We start from the raw sequence: 16,019 nt of genomic DNA on the forward strand, positions 1-16,019 counted from the left end.
CGCTTAGAACAGTGCTTTGCATGTAGTAAGCGCTTATTAAATGCCATTATTATTATTAATTATATTATGCAGGGGGCGATGCCATTCTTCCATTCTTTCCCAGCTGTCCAGGTTCTTTCCCACAGACTTTCCTCGCGGCCTGGTTTCTTTGCAGCACGTGCCAGCTCGGGGAGCCTTTCAAGCGCTTAGTCCAGTGTTCTGCACATAGTATGCGCTCTATAAATAGGATCGATTGCATCCCATTTCCCGGTCCTCCTTGGCTTTGGACTTTCGGTTTGAGGGTGAAGGGCCTGGGAGGCCGTTAGGAACTTTTAAATGTCCCGGGGAGCCCAGCTGTATTTATTTATTTTATTTTGTTAGTACGTTTGGTTTTGTTCTCCGTCTCCCCTTTTTAGACTGTGAGCCCACTGTTGGGTAGGGACTGTCTCTATATGTTGCCAACTTGGACTTCCCAAGCGCTTAGTACAGTGCTCTGCACACAGTAAGCGCTCAATATATACGATTGATTGACAACCTGATCACCTTGTATTTACCACAGCGCTTAGAACGGTGTTTGGCACATAGTAAGCGCTTAAATACCAACATTATTATTATTATTACTACGCTATGTTACTCTCCCAAGTGCTCAGTACAGTGCTCTTCCCACACTCAGTGCATGCAATTGATTAAATAAGGGCTTAGTACAGTGATCTGCACACAGTAGGCACTCAATAAATACGATTGAATGAATTAATGGACTGTGAGCCCACTGTTGGGTAGGGACTGTCTCTATATGTTGCCAACTTGTACTTCCCAAGCGCTTAGTACAGTGCTCTGCACACAGTAAGCGCTCAATAAATTCGATTGATTGTGACACCTCAGTGGACCCATCTCCTCAGCCTGTCCGGCCACATGTTTGTACAGATTTATTACTCTATTTTACTTGTACATATTTACTACGCTATTTATTTTGATGAAGATGTGTATCTAGCTTTATTTGTATTTATTCTGGTGACTTGTAACCTGTCCACATGTTTGTTGTCCGTCTCCCGCTTCTAGACTGTGAGCCCGTTGGTGGGTAGGGACCGTCTCTAGATGTTGCCAACTTGGACTTCCCCAGCGTTTAGTACAGTGCCCTGCACACAGTAAGTGCTCAATAAATACGAATGAATGGCCAGTTACAAACCAGTGGGCTGGTAGTGGAAGCCGGATGAGGGTAAAGCAAGTGTGGGGGGGGGGGGGGGGGAATTTGTGTAAGGGTCAAACAGCACCTGTACATATGTATATCATCATCATCAATCGTATTTATTGAGCGCTTACTGTGTGCAGAGCACTGTACTAAGCGCTTGGGAAGTACAAATTGGCAACATATAGAGACAGTCCCTACCCAACAGTGGGCTCACAGTCTAAAAGGGGGGAGACAGAGAACAAAACCAAACATACTAACAAAATAAAATAAATAGAATAGATATGTAATAAATAGAATAGATATGTAATAAATGGAATAGATATGTATATGTTTGTATGTATTTATTTTACTTGTACATATTCTATTTATTTTATTTTGTTAATTTGTTCCCCCTTCTAGACTGTGAGCCCACTGTTGGGTAGGGACCGTCTCTATATGTTGCCAACCTGTACTTCCCAAGCGCTTAGTACAGTGCTGTGCACACAGTAAGCGCTCAATAAATACGATTGAATGAATGAAAAATTAACTGAAACAATAGGTTTCAGACCCCCTCTTCCCCAAGAAGAGAAGCAGCATGGCTTAGTGGATAGAGCACGGTCCTGGAAGTCGGGAGGACCTGGGTTCTAATCCCAACTCTGCCATTTGTCTGCTGTGTGACCTTGGGCAAGTCACTTCACTTCTCTGGGCTTCAGTGACCTCATCTGGAAAAATGGGGATTAAAACGGAGTCCCATGTAGGATGTGGACTTTCTAACCTGATTTAGTTTGTTTCTGCCATGGGGCTTAGTACAGTGTCTGGCAAAAATGCTCAGCAAATACTATAGAAAAACAATAAAGTGGGTAGAGAATGTGTCTACCAATTCTGTTGTGCTCTCCTAAGCGCTTAGTACAGTGTTCTGTACATAGTGAGCCCTCAGTAAATACTGTTGATTGGCTGATAATGGAGCAAGCGTGGAGCAACAAATACCATAAAGAAATGAAGGGGAGAATGACAGATTATTATTGTTCTTTATTATGGGACTTCATCATCATCAATCGTATTTATTGAGCGCTTACTATGTGCAGAGCACTGTACTAAGCGCTTGGGAAGTACAAATTGGCAACATATAGAGACAGTCCCTACCCAACATTGGGCTCACAGTCTAAAAGGGACTTGTTAAGTGCTTGCTATGTGTCAGGCACTGTATTAAGTGCCGAGGTGGATACAAGCCAATTTAGGTTGGACAGAGTCCCTGTCCCACGTGGGGCTCACAGTCTCAATCCTCAGCTGACAGATGAGGTCACTGAGGCCCAGAGAAGTGAAGCGACTTGCCTGAGGTCACACAGCAGACAAGGGGAGGAACTGGGATTAGAACCCAGGTCCTCCCGACTCCCAGGACCGTGCTCTATCCACTAGGCCATCAGTAAGGGCAGGAGAGGAGTCTGGCATTCATTCAATCGTATTTATTGAGCGCTTACTGTGTGCAGAGCACTGGACAAAGGCAGGTCCAGGGATGCTGGAAAGTGTCTTGTGCTTTGGTTACGCTTTCCCAAGCGCTTATTTTATAGCTCATTGCACCCCGTGGGTGCTCAGGAAATGTCACTACGAGTTCTACTTTTAGTTCAAAGTGAGCGTGGAGGTTGGGGAAGGATAAAGTGAAGAGAAATCGCTCCGTTTCCACTCCCCGGGGGCAGGGGAAGAGGGGTAAGGGTCAGATTTTTGGGTCACAGACACGTGCCGTAAAGGACGTGAGAAACAGTGTTCTGTACATCCATTCATTCATTTCATTCAATCGTATTTATTGAGCGCTTAGTACAGTGCTCTGCATAAGCGCTTGGGAAGTACAAGTCGGCAACATCTAGAGACGGTCCCTACCCAACAGCGGGCTCACAGTCTAGAAGGGGGAGACAGACATCAAAACAAAACATAGTAACAAAATAAAATAAATAGAATTAATATGTACAAGTAAAATGAATAGAGTAATAAATATGTAAAAACATATACATATATATAATAATAATGGCATTAAGTGCTTACTATGTGCAAAGCACTGTTCTAAGCACTGGGGAAGTTACAAGGTGATCAGGTTGTCCCACAGGGGCTCACAGTCTTAATCCCCATTTTACAGATGAGGTAACAGAGGCACAGAGAAGTTAAGTGACTTGCCCAAAGTCACACAGCTGACAATTGGCGGAGCTGGGATTCGAACCCATGACCTCTGAATCCAAAGTCCAGGCTCTTTCCACTGAGCCATGCTGCTTCTCTAATAATATATATATGTATATATATATATATTATATTACATATATATATTATTAGCACTCAGAACATAGTGAGCACTCAATAAATACTATTGATTGGCTGAAAATGGAGCAAGCTTGGAGCAACAAATACCATAAAGAAATGAAGGGGAGAATGGCAAGAAAAAGAAAGAAAGAAATAAAAAAAGGAAAGGAAATTTTAAAAAAAGACTCTCAAAAGATTAGGGAGGCAGCAGGGACCGGGCCTGCTGTTTGTCCTTGGGCAAGTCACCTAATCTCTCTGGGCCTTAGTTCCCTTATCTTGAAAATAAGGACGGGATGTTTGCTCTCCCTTCTTCTTAGAAGGTGAGGCCTGTGTCTTTTTTCTCTTTGTCCCGTACCTGTACAGCACTTGGCACATCAGAAGCACTTAATGAATAGCAGCTTTATTAGAAGCAGCGTAGCTCAGTGGAAAAAGCCCGGGCTTTGGCGTCAGAGGTCATGGGTTCAAATCCCGGCTCCACCACTTGTTAGCTGTGTGACTTTGGGCAAGTCACTTAACTTCTCTGGGCCTCAGTTCCCTCATCTGTAAAATGGGGATGAAGACTGTGAGCCCCACGTGGGAAACCTGATCACCTTGTAAATTCCCCTCACTTAGAACAGTGCTCTGCACATAGTAAGCGCTTAATAAATGCCATTATTATTATTATTATTAGGAATTGAGAGAGGTTGTCTGCTGGGGTAAGGCGTCCACGGACCTTTCTAGCGGTTCCAAAGACAAGGAGTCGCAGTCAATCGTATTCATTGAGCGTTTATTGTGTGCAGAGCACTGTACTGAGCGCTTGGGAGAGTGAAATTTAACATTTAACGTCGAGCTGGCAGTGTTTTTTAGAAGTGGGAAGGGGGAGGCAATTTGGCTTCCCTGCTGGCGGGCAATAAGCCCCGTGTGAACGGAGTGTGGGCATAAAACAGGCATCCTTGCCAGCCCCCGCCTGCGTTTCACGTCCTGTGCTTGTGACGGTGCCGTTATAAACACTCTTTCTTGTGGTAAAGTTGCCTCATGCCTGTCCGCGAAAAACTATATTTAGAAGACGCCCCCGCTGACCAGTGTGACCCATTTCTGCCCCTGCCAGTTGGACAGATCAGGCAACTGTTCTCGGCCTTCATTCATTCATTCAATTGTATTTATTGAGCGCTTACTGTGTGCACAGCACTGTACTAAGTGCTTGGGAAGCACAAATCAGCACCATATAGAGATGGTCCCTACCCAACAACGGGCTCATAATAATAATAATAATAATTTTGGTATTTGTTAAGCGCTTACTATGTGCCGAGCACTGTTCTAAGCGCTAGCGAAGATACAAGGTAATCAGGTTGTCCCACATGGGGCTCACAGTCTTAATTCCCATTTTCCAGATTAGGTAACTGGGGCCCAGAGAAGTGAAGCGACTTGCCCAAAGGCACACAGCTGATAAGTGGTGGAGCCGGATTCGAACCTATGACCTCTAACTCCCAAGCCCGGGCTCTTTCCACTGAGCCACGCTGCTTCTCATAGTCTAGAAGAGGGGAGGCAGGCAGCAAAACAAGTACACAGGTGTCAATACCATCAGAATAAATAGAATTATAGCTATATATACATCATTTATAAAATAGAGTAATAAATATGAACAAATATACACAAGTGCTGTGGGGAGGGGAAAGGGGTGGGTTGGGCGATGGAGAGGAAATGATGTTAATGATGTGCATCTAGCTTTATTTCTATTTATTCTGATGACTTGACACCTGTCCACATGTTTTGTTGTTTGTCTCCCCCTTCTAGACTGTGAGCCCGTTGGTGGGTAGGGACCATCCCTATATGTTGCCAACTTGTAGTAATAATAATAATAATAATAATAATAATAATGTTGGTATTTAAGTGCTTACTATGTGCCAAACACTGTTCTAAGCACTGTGGTAAATACAAGGTCATCAGGTTGTCAATCAATCAATCAATCGTATTTATTGAGCACTTACTGTGTGCAGAGCACTGTACTAAGCGCTTGGGAAGTACAAGTTGGCAACATATAGAGACAGTCCCTACCCAACAGTGGGCTCACAGTCTAAAAGGGGGAGACAGACAACAAAACCAAACATACTAACAAAATAAATAGAATAGATATGTACAAGTAAAATAGAGTAATAAATATGTACAGACATATACATATATACAGGTGCTGTGGGGAAGGGGAGGAGGTAAGATTGGGGGGATGGAGAGGGAGACGAGGGGGCTCACAGTCTTCATCCCCATTTTACAGATGAGGTAACTCAGGCCCAGAGAAGTTAAGTGACTTACCCAAGGTCACACAGTGGACAAGCGGCGGAGTTGGGATTAGAACCCATGACCTCTGACTCCCAAGCCCAGGATCTTTCCACTGAGTCACGCTGCTTCTCTACTTGTACTTCCCAAGTCCAGTGCTCTGCACACAGTAAGCGCTCAATAAATACGATTGAATGAATGAATGGAAAAGGGGGGACAAGGCCTTCTGAACCAGTCCCCTTCAAACCGTCCGCCCGGATCATTATTCTACAAAAACGTGCTGGCCACGTCGCCCCAGTCCTCAAGAACCTCCAGTGGTTGCCAATCCACTTTGGCTTCAAACAGAAACTCCTCACCCCGGGCTTCAAGGCTGTCCATCCCCTGGCCCCCTCCTCCCTCACCTCCCTTCTGTCCTTCTCCAGCCCAGCCCGCACCCTCTGCTCCTCTGCCACCGCTAATCTCCTCCCCGTACCTCGTTCTCGCCCGTCCCGCCGTCGACCCCCGGCCCACGTCATCCCCCGGGCCTGGAATGCCCTCAATCAATCAATCAATCGTATTTATTGAGCGCTTACTGTGTGCAGAGCACTGGACTAAGTGCTTGGGAAGTACAAGTTGGCAACGTATAGAGACAGTCCCTACCCAACAGTGGGCTCACAGTCCCTCTGCCCATCCGCCAAACTAGCTCTCTCCCTCCCTTCAAGGCCCTACTGAGGGCTCACCTCCTCCAGGAGGCCTTCCCACACTGAGCCCCCTCCTTCCTCTCCCCCTCTCCATCCCCCCCACATCTTACCTCCTTCTCCTCCCCACAGCACCTGTATATATGGATATATGTTTGTACATATTTATTTATCTTACTTGTACATATCTATTCTATTTTTATTTTGTGAGTATGTTTGGTTTTGTTCTCTGTCTCTCCCTTTTAGACTGTGAGCCCACTGTTGGGTAGGGACCATCTCTATATGTTGCCAACTTGGACTTCCCAAGCTCTTAGTCCAGTGCTCTGCACACAGTAAGCGCTCGATAAATACGATGGATTGATTGATTGATTTAAAACACTCAATCCCCTCACCCTCTCCTCCCTCACCGCTCTCCTTCTACAACTTAGCCCACACGCTTCACCCCGCTGTCAACCTCCTCACTGTACCTCCATCTCGTCTATCTCACCCCCAACCTCTGGCCCACTTCCTGCTTCCTCCCTCTTCACATCCGATAGACAGTAACTTTACCCCCGTTTAAAGCCTTAAATCTCTTGTCAAGAGGCCTTCCCTGACTAATCCTTCATTTTTCTTCTCCCACTCCCTCCTGCCTCACCCTAATTTGCTCCCTTTATCCGGCCCCACAGCACTTATGTATCTGTTGCCAACTTGTACTTCCCAAGCACCTAGTACAGTGCTCTGCACACAGTAAGCACTCAATAAATACGATTGAATGAATGAATGAATGTAAATAAATATTTGCTTATTTATATTGGAGAAGCAGCGTGGCTCAGTGGAAAGAGCCCGGGCCTTGGAGTCAGAGGTCATGGGTTCAAATCCTGGCTCCGCCAATTGTCAGCTGTGTGACTTTGGGCAAGTCACTTCACTTCTCTGGGCCTCAGTTCCCTCATCTGTAAAATGGGGATGAAGACTGTGAGCCCCCCGTGGGACAACCTGATCACCTTGTAACCTCCCCCGTGCTTAGAACAGTGCTTTGCACATAGTAAGTGCTTAATAAATGCTATTATTATTATTATTATCACATTAGTTTGTGTCTCCCCCCTAGGCTGTACGTTTGTGGGCCAGGAATGTGACCACCCACCCTGTTACACGTAGTGGATAGACCACGGGCTGGGAGTCAGAAGGTCCTAGGTTCTAATCCTGGCTCCTCCACTTGTCTTCTGTGTGACCTTGGGCAAGTCAATGAACTTCTCTGGGCCTCAGTTCCCTCATCTGTACAATGGGGATTGAGACTGTGAGCCCCATGTGGGGCAGGGACTGTGTCCAACCTGCTTTCCTTGTATCTACCTCAGTGTTTAGTACAGTGCCTGGCACATAGTACTTAACAAATACCATAGTTATTATTATTACTCTCTCAAGCGCTTAGTACAGTGGCCTCCGGGAAACACTCAATAAATATGATTGACTCTGCCACTGCCCAAAGGCATTTTCCAGCTTCTCTTCCCCGGAGAGGGTAAGGGCGAGGGAGGAACCATTCATTCATTCATTCAATCACATTATTGAGCGCTTACTGTGTGCAGAGCACTGTACTAAGCGTTTGGGAAGTACAAGTTGGCAACAGAGACGGTCCCTACCCAACAACGGGCTCACAGTCTAGAAGGGGGAGACAGACAACAAAACAAAACCAGGTACTATTAGAACAGTGCTTTGCACATAGTAAGCGCTTAACAAATATCATCATTATTATTATTACTATTACTGGTTCAGGATGCTTCAGAATGGAATTTCAGAGCAAAGCGTTACTTGGTTTCAATCTCTTCCATCTCTGAAATACTTAATAGTAGTGGTGGTATTTGTTAAGCACTTACTATATGCAAAGCCCTGTTCTAAGTGCTGGGGGGATACAAGGTGATCAGGTTGTCCCATGGGGGGCTCACAGTCTATATCCCCATTTTACAGCTGAGGGAACTGAGGCCCAGAGAAGTGAAGTGACTTGCCCAAAGTCACACAGCCAATTGGCAGAGCTGGGATTTGAACCCGTGACCTCTGACTCCAAAGGCCGGGCTCTTTCCACTGAGCCACGTTGCTTCCTGTACACAGTAAGCGCTCATTAAGTATCATTAATCTTCTAAATTCCAGTGGTTTCCACTTAGGAACAGAGTGCTGCTGGTAACGCAATAAGAACCCTTCCTCAGGCAGGAAATAGCTCGCTTTCAACTCTAGAGCACTGTACTAAGCAGTTGGGAGAGTCCAATATAATGACTCTTTCAACTTTATACGCTAAGACTACCCTCTGAAACTACCCGCTGACACTAAGAAAGGGCTATCAGTTTCTCCGCCCCGTAGCACCTTTGTGTATATATGTACATATTTGTTATTTTACTACTCTATTAATGATGCATATGTCTATAATTCTATTTATATTGATGCCTGTCTACTTGTTTTGTTGTCTGCCTCCCCCCTTCTAGACTGTGAGCCCGCCGTTGGGTAGGGATTGTCTCTGTTGCTGAATTGTACTTTCCAAGCACTTTAGTCCAGTGCTCTGCACACAGTAAGCGCTCAATAAATACGACTGAATGTACATATTTACTATTCTATTTTATTTTGTTAATGATGCGCATCTATGCTTTTGTTATGAAGCAGCGTGGCTCAGTGGAAAGAGCCCGGCCTTTGGAGTCAGAGGTCATGGGTTCAAATCCCAGCTCCACCAATTGTCAGCTGTGTGACTTTGGGCAAGTCACTTCACTTCTCTGGGCCTCAGTTCCCTCAGCTGTAAAATGGGGATTAAGACTGAGAGCCCCCCATGGGACAACCTGATCACCTTGTATCCCCCAGCTCTTAGAACAGTGCTTTGCACATAGTAAGCGCTTAACAAATACCATTATTATTATTATTATCTAGCTTTACTTCTATTTATTCTGATGACTTGACACCTGTTCACGTTTTGTTTAGTTGTCTGTCTCCTCCTTCTAGACTGTGAGCCCCTTGTTGGGTAGGGACCGTCTCTATATGTTGCCAACTTGGACTTCCCAAGTGCCTAGTACAATGCTCTGCACACAGTAAGCGCTCAATAAATACGATTGAATGAATGCGTGTCCAAAATACGATTGAATGAGCGCATGAATGAATGTGTGTCCAACTCTGCCCGTCCAAAATACGATTGAATGAGTGCATGAATGAATTCGTGTCCAACTCTGCCCCGCCATAATTTCACATCCACTGATAAAAAAAAAAAAAATCTCACCGTTTAATTTCAGGTTGAGATTCAGTTCCAAAGGAGAGAGCCCCCCAGCCTCTGCCCCCACCTCCTTTCATATTATTCTGTGGCCCGAGGCTCCGAGGTCCGTTCAGCTCCGAGGGCCCACTCGGGCACCAGAGAGCATCCTGTTTATTGTGCAAGTGGCCACTCCTGAGCGGGCATTGCCCAAGAGCCGACCTTGCCACAGATCTGCTCCGTCCTCGGAGAGTTTCAACATCCCTTTTGGGGTTCCAGCTGCTCCTCTGACCCTCGCCACCCAAGAACTGGAGGGAGGGAGTCTTCCCTTCCCTCCCTTTCCCTGCCCCAGTTCCCACCCAGTGACCCTGGGAAAAGGATGGAAGGTAGGACTAGCCCACAGGGATAATAATCATAATAATATTGTGGTGATTGGGAAGCGCTTACTATGTACGCTCAGAGAGTTTCAACATCCCAGCCTGAGGCCTTGGGTCCCTCCCCGGCCTGCTTTTTCTTTCGCCAGCCTTGCCACATCCTTTACTGTTCTGTCCCCCCTCTCCCCACAGAAACGTCCTTGACGAGAGCGAGGATTATCGTCAAATGAAGCTGGAGAGAACCAAGCTGGTACAGGCCCGGCGCACACCCGCCCCGTGCCCAGACGGCGGGCACACCTTCCGTCTGTAAACAGCCAGCCGTGGAAAGGCAAACAGGTGACACGTAGGCTGACAGCTGGCCCCGACGGGTGGAGCAAGGAAAAAGTCTTCCCACCGGCGATCCCAAGGAGGCCCGGATCCGGATGTCCCCTTCTCCCAGGTGGTCGTGAGCCTCTCCTGAGCGGAGCCACGGCCGGAGAGAGGGCCGAGCCTGGAAAAGCGGAGGAGGATCTCTGGACGCTCGCCCCGCGTTGGCTTGAATTTCCCGTTGACGGATCGCCACGGAGATTGAGGTGTGCCCGGAGGGGTCAGCCGGTACAGGCCCTCTTGGAGGGTTAGAGGGAAATTCGATCCGCTGGGTCTCTCTCCAGAGGCCCAGTTTTCCACATCCTGCCGCGGGGCAGGCGTCCCTGCCACGGGGCTTGGGCCGGTGGATTCCTGGAGCCTGGGCCAGCGGAGGATGGAAAAAATACTAGATGTTAAAGCTGAGCGAAGGGAAGCGGTTGGGGACAAGGGAAAAGAGTCTCATTGTGTGCAGTGACAGAAATGTGACCTGTTGCCAGACTTGGCGACAGTGATCCGGACTAAGCAGGGGCTCTGGGGCCTGGCCACTGGACGGGTGCCCAGGGCGAGGGACGGCTCCGTCCGTCTGTCGCCCTTTTTGGGCTCCAGCTGGACCTCCGACCCCCCGCAATCCAAGAACTGGAGGGAGGGGATCATCCCTTCCCTCCCCTTCCCTCCCCACCATTCCCACCCTGGGAAAAGGACAGAAGGTAGGACTAGCAAAGAAGAAGAATAATCATTGTAATATTGTGGTGGTTAAGTGCCTACTATGTGCCAAGCACTGCATTAAATGCTGGGGTGGATTCAAGCAAATTCATTCATTCAATCGTGTTTATTGAGCGCTTACTGTGTGCAGAGCACTGTACTAAGCACTTAGCACTGTACTAAGCGCTTGCAAATCAGGCCGACTGGGGAAGAAAAGCAAGTACGTGAGCGTGGACTGGCACTGGAGATGCAGAGGAGAGCCCGGGCACGTGAGTCAGAAGGACCTGGGTTCTAATGTCTGCTCGTGTGACCTTGGCAAGTCACTTCACCCCTCTGGGCCTCAAGTCCCTCTTCTGGAAAATGGGGATTAAAAGTGTGATCCCAACCTGATTAACTTGTATCTACCCCCGTGCTTAAAACAGGACCTGGTAACAGTGCTCAACAGGTGCCATAATTTCATTTTTTAAAAAATTTGATGGAGGTGGGGGGCTGGGAGCCGGTCCCTTTGCAGTACCTGGAGGGGGATGGATGGGGTGGGCGTGAACTCTTCCTTCCAGGACTTTTCAACATAGGCTGTGCCTGCCAGGGGTGGGGAACAAATGGTTCTGCCTGACAACAAGGAGGGGCTGGACAATATAACGCGGAGAAGTGTTTGCCTGATTTAGGATCCCGGGTTTGGCTCTCAGGGAAAAATTCCCCAAGGTGTCTTATCTGGGCTGGGAGGGCTTGTAGATTTCCTTCTTCTCCTTACTGTGATTGCTCCATTATCAGTCAATCAATTATTGAGTGCTCACTGTGTGCAGAACACTGTACTAAGTGCTTAGGAATAAGCATGGCTCAGTGGAAAGAGCCCGGGCTTGGGAGTCAGGGGTCAGGGGTTCGAATCCCAGCCCCATGTGGGACAACCTGATCACCTTGTATCCCCCCCCAGCGCTTACAACAGTGCTTTGCACATAGTAAGCGCTTAACAAATGCTGTCATTATTATTATTAGGAGAGCACAATAGAATTGAATTGGCAGACACATTCCCTACCCACTTCATTTGATTTTTACGGTATTTAAGTGCTTACTATGAGCCAGTAAGTATACTAAGTATGCTGGGTTAGATCAACTTGTACTTCCCAAGTGCTTGGTACAGTGCTCTGCACACAATAAGCGCTCAATAAATGTGATTGAATGAATGAATACAGGCTAATCAGATTGGACAGTCCATGACCCATACGGGGCTCAGCCTTAATCCCTATTTTACAGATGAGGTAACCGAGGCCCAGAGCAGTTAAGTGACTTGCCCAAGGTCACACAGCAGATAAGTGGCAGAGCTGGGATTGGAAACCAAGGGACTCCCGGGCCTGTGCTCTACCCATTAGACAGCACTGCTTTTCAACCACTAGAAGCTTCTAATTTTAAAAGCACGAACTGAATCGATCGCTTAGGATGTTGGTACTTCCGTCCCACACGCTGAGTGTTGAAAGAAGACGGGCATCTCCGGAAAGAGGAGCTTGGGAAATCCAGGGTGATGGCATCATTGGATTGTCGCAGGGATCAGAAGGGAGAGTAAACACGGAATGGAGAAGTGTCCACAGAGCAGGGTGCTCGTTGGGGGTGAGGAAGGGGAGCGATATTTGCAAATGTTTGCGAGGAAGGGGAGCGATATTTGAAAATGTTTGCGAGGAAGGGGAGCGATATTTGAAAATGTTTGCGTAAGGAGGAGGATTGATCTGTCAGGAAGATATGGTGCTCCCCGAGGGGAGGGGTCCCTGAAAAGTAAAAGACACTCCCTTGGAGGGCCAATTAACTGGACGCTGTTATCCCAACTTGGCAAGTCACCCCACCTGGACTAGCTTGGAGGAAATAAATAACTGAAAAACTCGGATAATCAAATGTAACTGGGCTGGTATCCGCCCAAGATGGATAGCCAACCCTCGTCCTTTAACCCAGCTTCTAAAGATCAGAATCAATGCTTTCTCAGCCACCCAGACCCAAGCTCATTGTGGGCAGGGAAGGTGTCTGTTTATTGTATTGTACTCTCCCAAGCGTTTAGTACGGTGCTGTGCTTACAGTTAAGTGCTCAATAAATACAAATGAATGAATGAACTGGTGGTTTGGACTGGCTACAGCCAGTCACCCATTCACTCAATTGTATTTATTGAGTGCTTACTGTGTGCAGAGCACTGGACTAAGCGCTTGGGAAGTACAAGTTGGCAACATAGAGAGATGGTCCCTACCCAAAAGCGGGCTCACAGTCTCCATATTAGCGCTTACTAGTATTAATAATACTAATTATTAAGTCCTTACTATGTGCCAGGCACTGTGCTAAGCGTTGGGGTGGATATAAGCAAGTCGGGCTGGACACAGACCCTGTCCCATGTGGGGCTCACAGTCTCAATCTCCATTTTACAGATGGGGTAACTGAGACCCAGTGAAGTGACTTGCCCAAGGTCACACAGACAAGTGGTGGAGTTGGGATTAGAACCCAGGTCCTTCTGACGCCCGGGCTCTGTGTGCAGACCACTGTACTAAGCACTTGGGAGAGTACAGTATAACAATGTAACAGATACGTTCCCTTCCCACAAAGAGCTTACAATCTAGAGAGGGAGACATCCATTCATTCAATCGTATTTATTGAGCACTTACTGTGTGCAGAGCACTGTACGAAGAGCTTGGGAAGTACAAGTTGGCAACATATAGAGACAGTCCCTACCCAACAGTGGGCTCACAGTCTAGAAGACAGACATCTTTAATATAAATACATTAAAGATATGGCTATAAGTGCTTTGCAGTAGGAGAGAGGGTTCTATCTGCTTCTTGCAGTTGAGAGGGTGAGAGTAAGGGGAGGAAAGTCCATTTGATTCTCACCTTCAAAGCACTCCCATTTCTTGCCTCTCTTGTGGACACTAATTTCAGGGGCATGTTTTCGATGTGGGGGGAAAGAAGGCAGTTTAGTGAGGTGTGTTAGCCCCATCCTGGTTTTAGGGTATTTGTGTCCAGGGTACATAAGGAAAGATGTCTCTCTGGTCCTTTATTCTGCAGAGAAATGGACACCAAACTGCCTCATGCTGTCTGTTTGGAGTTTGTTGATCAGTCATAATAATTGTGGCATTTGTGTGGCATTTGTTAATAAATACGATTGATTTGTTAAGCGCTCACTCTGTGCCAGGCACTGTACTAAGTTCTGGGATGGATATAAAATCCAGCTGGACACAGTCCAACATGAGTCCCACATGGGGCTCACAGTCTCAATCCCCATTTTACAGATGAGGTACCTCATGCTGAGAAGCAGCGTGGCTCAGTGGAAAAGAGCCCGGGCTTTGGAGTCAGAGGTCATGGGTTCAAATCCCAGTTCCTCCACTTGTCAGCTGTGTGACTTTGGGCAAGTCCCTTTGCTTCTCTGTTCCTCAGTTCCCTCATCTGTAAAATGGGGATTAAGACTGTGAGCCCCCCGTGGGACAACCTGATCACCTTGTAACCTCCCCAGCGCTTAGAACAGTGCATTGCCCATAGTAAGTGCTTAATAAATGCCATCATTATTCATTATTATTATGAGGTAGCCGAGGCCCAGAGAAGTGAAGTGACCTGGCCAAGGTCACACAGCAGACAAGTGGCGGAGCCGGGATTGGAACCCACGGCCTGCCCACTCCCAGGCCCGGCAGACTACACCGACTGCAGAGCACCAAACTCCCTGTCCTCTAGGAGCTTACGAGCTAACGGAGGAGGCAGGCAGATTGAAATTATTTGTCAAAGAACATGGTTACGATACGTAGTAGCATAAGTGTATTAGGATGAGCAAGTGAATAAAAATACGATTGAATATACCTAAGTGCTAATCGCCATTGGGTTGACATAACTGGGGGAGTGTTGGGAATTATTCTGGGAAGGCTTCCTAGAGGAGAGAAGCAGCATGGCTCAGTGGAAAGAGCCCGGGCTTTGGAGTCAGAGGTCATGGGTTCAAATCCCAGCTCCTCCCATTGTCAGCTGTGTGACTTTGGGCAAGTCACTTCACTTCTCTGGGCCTCAGTTCCCTCATCTGGAAAATGGGGATGAAGACTGTGAGCTCCACGTGGGACAACCTGATCACCTTGTATCCCCCCCCAGCGCTTAGAACAGTGCTTTGCACATAGTAAGCGCTTAACAAATACTATCATCATTATTATTATTATTTCAGGAGGGCATTAGGGACGGGGAAGGCTGGAAGCTGGAGTATTTGAAGTTCCAGGTAAGGAGAGGCGGTCGGAGCGAGCGATAGTCAAGAGCAAACCTGGGGTTGGAGGAGCCAACATGATCAATATTGAGAGACTGTTAGAAGGGGAACATGGGAGGAGTCAAGAGTGAGGGCTGGGGGCTACCAGGTGAACAGCCAGTGTTCAAAAAGATTAAAGATAATAACAATTATGGTATTTAAGCACTTAACTATGTGCCGGACACTGTTCTAAGCGCTGGGGTGGATACAAGCAAATCAGGTTGGGCACAGCCCCTGTCCCACATGGAGCTCACACTCTCAATCCCCGTTTTCCAGATGAGGGAACTGAGGCCCAGAGAAGTGAAGCGACTTGCCTGAGGTCGAATGGCAGACAAGTGGCGGAGCCGGGAGTGGGTGGAAAAAAGCACCCCTTTCAGAGACCTTAAAATTGAAAAGCGCAGCTCATAATAATAATAATAATAATAGTATTAAGTGCTTACTATGTGCAAAGCACTGTTCTAAGCACTGGGGAGGTTACAAGGTGATCAGGTTGTCCCACGGGGGCTCACAGTCTTCATCCCCATTTTAGATGAGATAACTGAGGCGCAGAGAAGTGAAGTGACTTGCCCAAAGTCACACAGCTGACAATTGGCAGAGCCGGGATTTGAACCCCTGACCTCTGACTCCAAAGCCCCGGCTCTTTCCACTGAGCCACGCTGCTTCTCCTGGAACCTGGCATCTAATAATAATAATTATGGTATTTAAGTGCTTACTATGTGCCAGGCACTGTACTAAGCGCTGGAGTGGATATAAACAAATAGGGTTGGACAGAGTCCCTGTCCCACATTAGGCTCAGAGTCTTCGTCCC

General features: G+C 47.3%; 1 protein-coding gene across 2 annotated transcripts in view; it reads left to right on the forward strand.

Moving 5' to 3' along the window:
* The window catches only part of RAB27A (RAB27A, member RAS oncogene family), a 50,717-nt gene that overhangs the window by 13,383 nt on the left and 21,315 nt on the right, over nt 1–16,019 (forward strand). For both annotated transcript variants that reach the window (XM_038750289.1, XM_038750290.1), the window contains exon 2: nt 10,120–10,499. The gene's annotated coding sequence lies outside the window, so the exon portion shown is untranslated. The remainder of the gene's footprint in view (nt 1–10,119; nt 10,500–16,019) is intronic.

This window comes from Tachyglossus aculeatus, chromosome 8 (genome assembly GCF_015852505.1).
Source record: "Tachyglossus aculeatus isolate mTacAcu1 chromosome 8, mTacAcu1.pri, whole genome shotgun sequence".
NCBI classification, from domain to species: domain Eukaryota; kingdom Metazoa; phylum Chordata; class Mammalia; order Monotremata; family Tachyglossidae; genus Tachyglossus; species Tachyglossus aculeatus.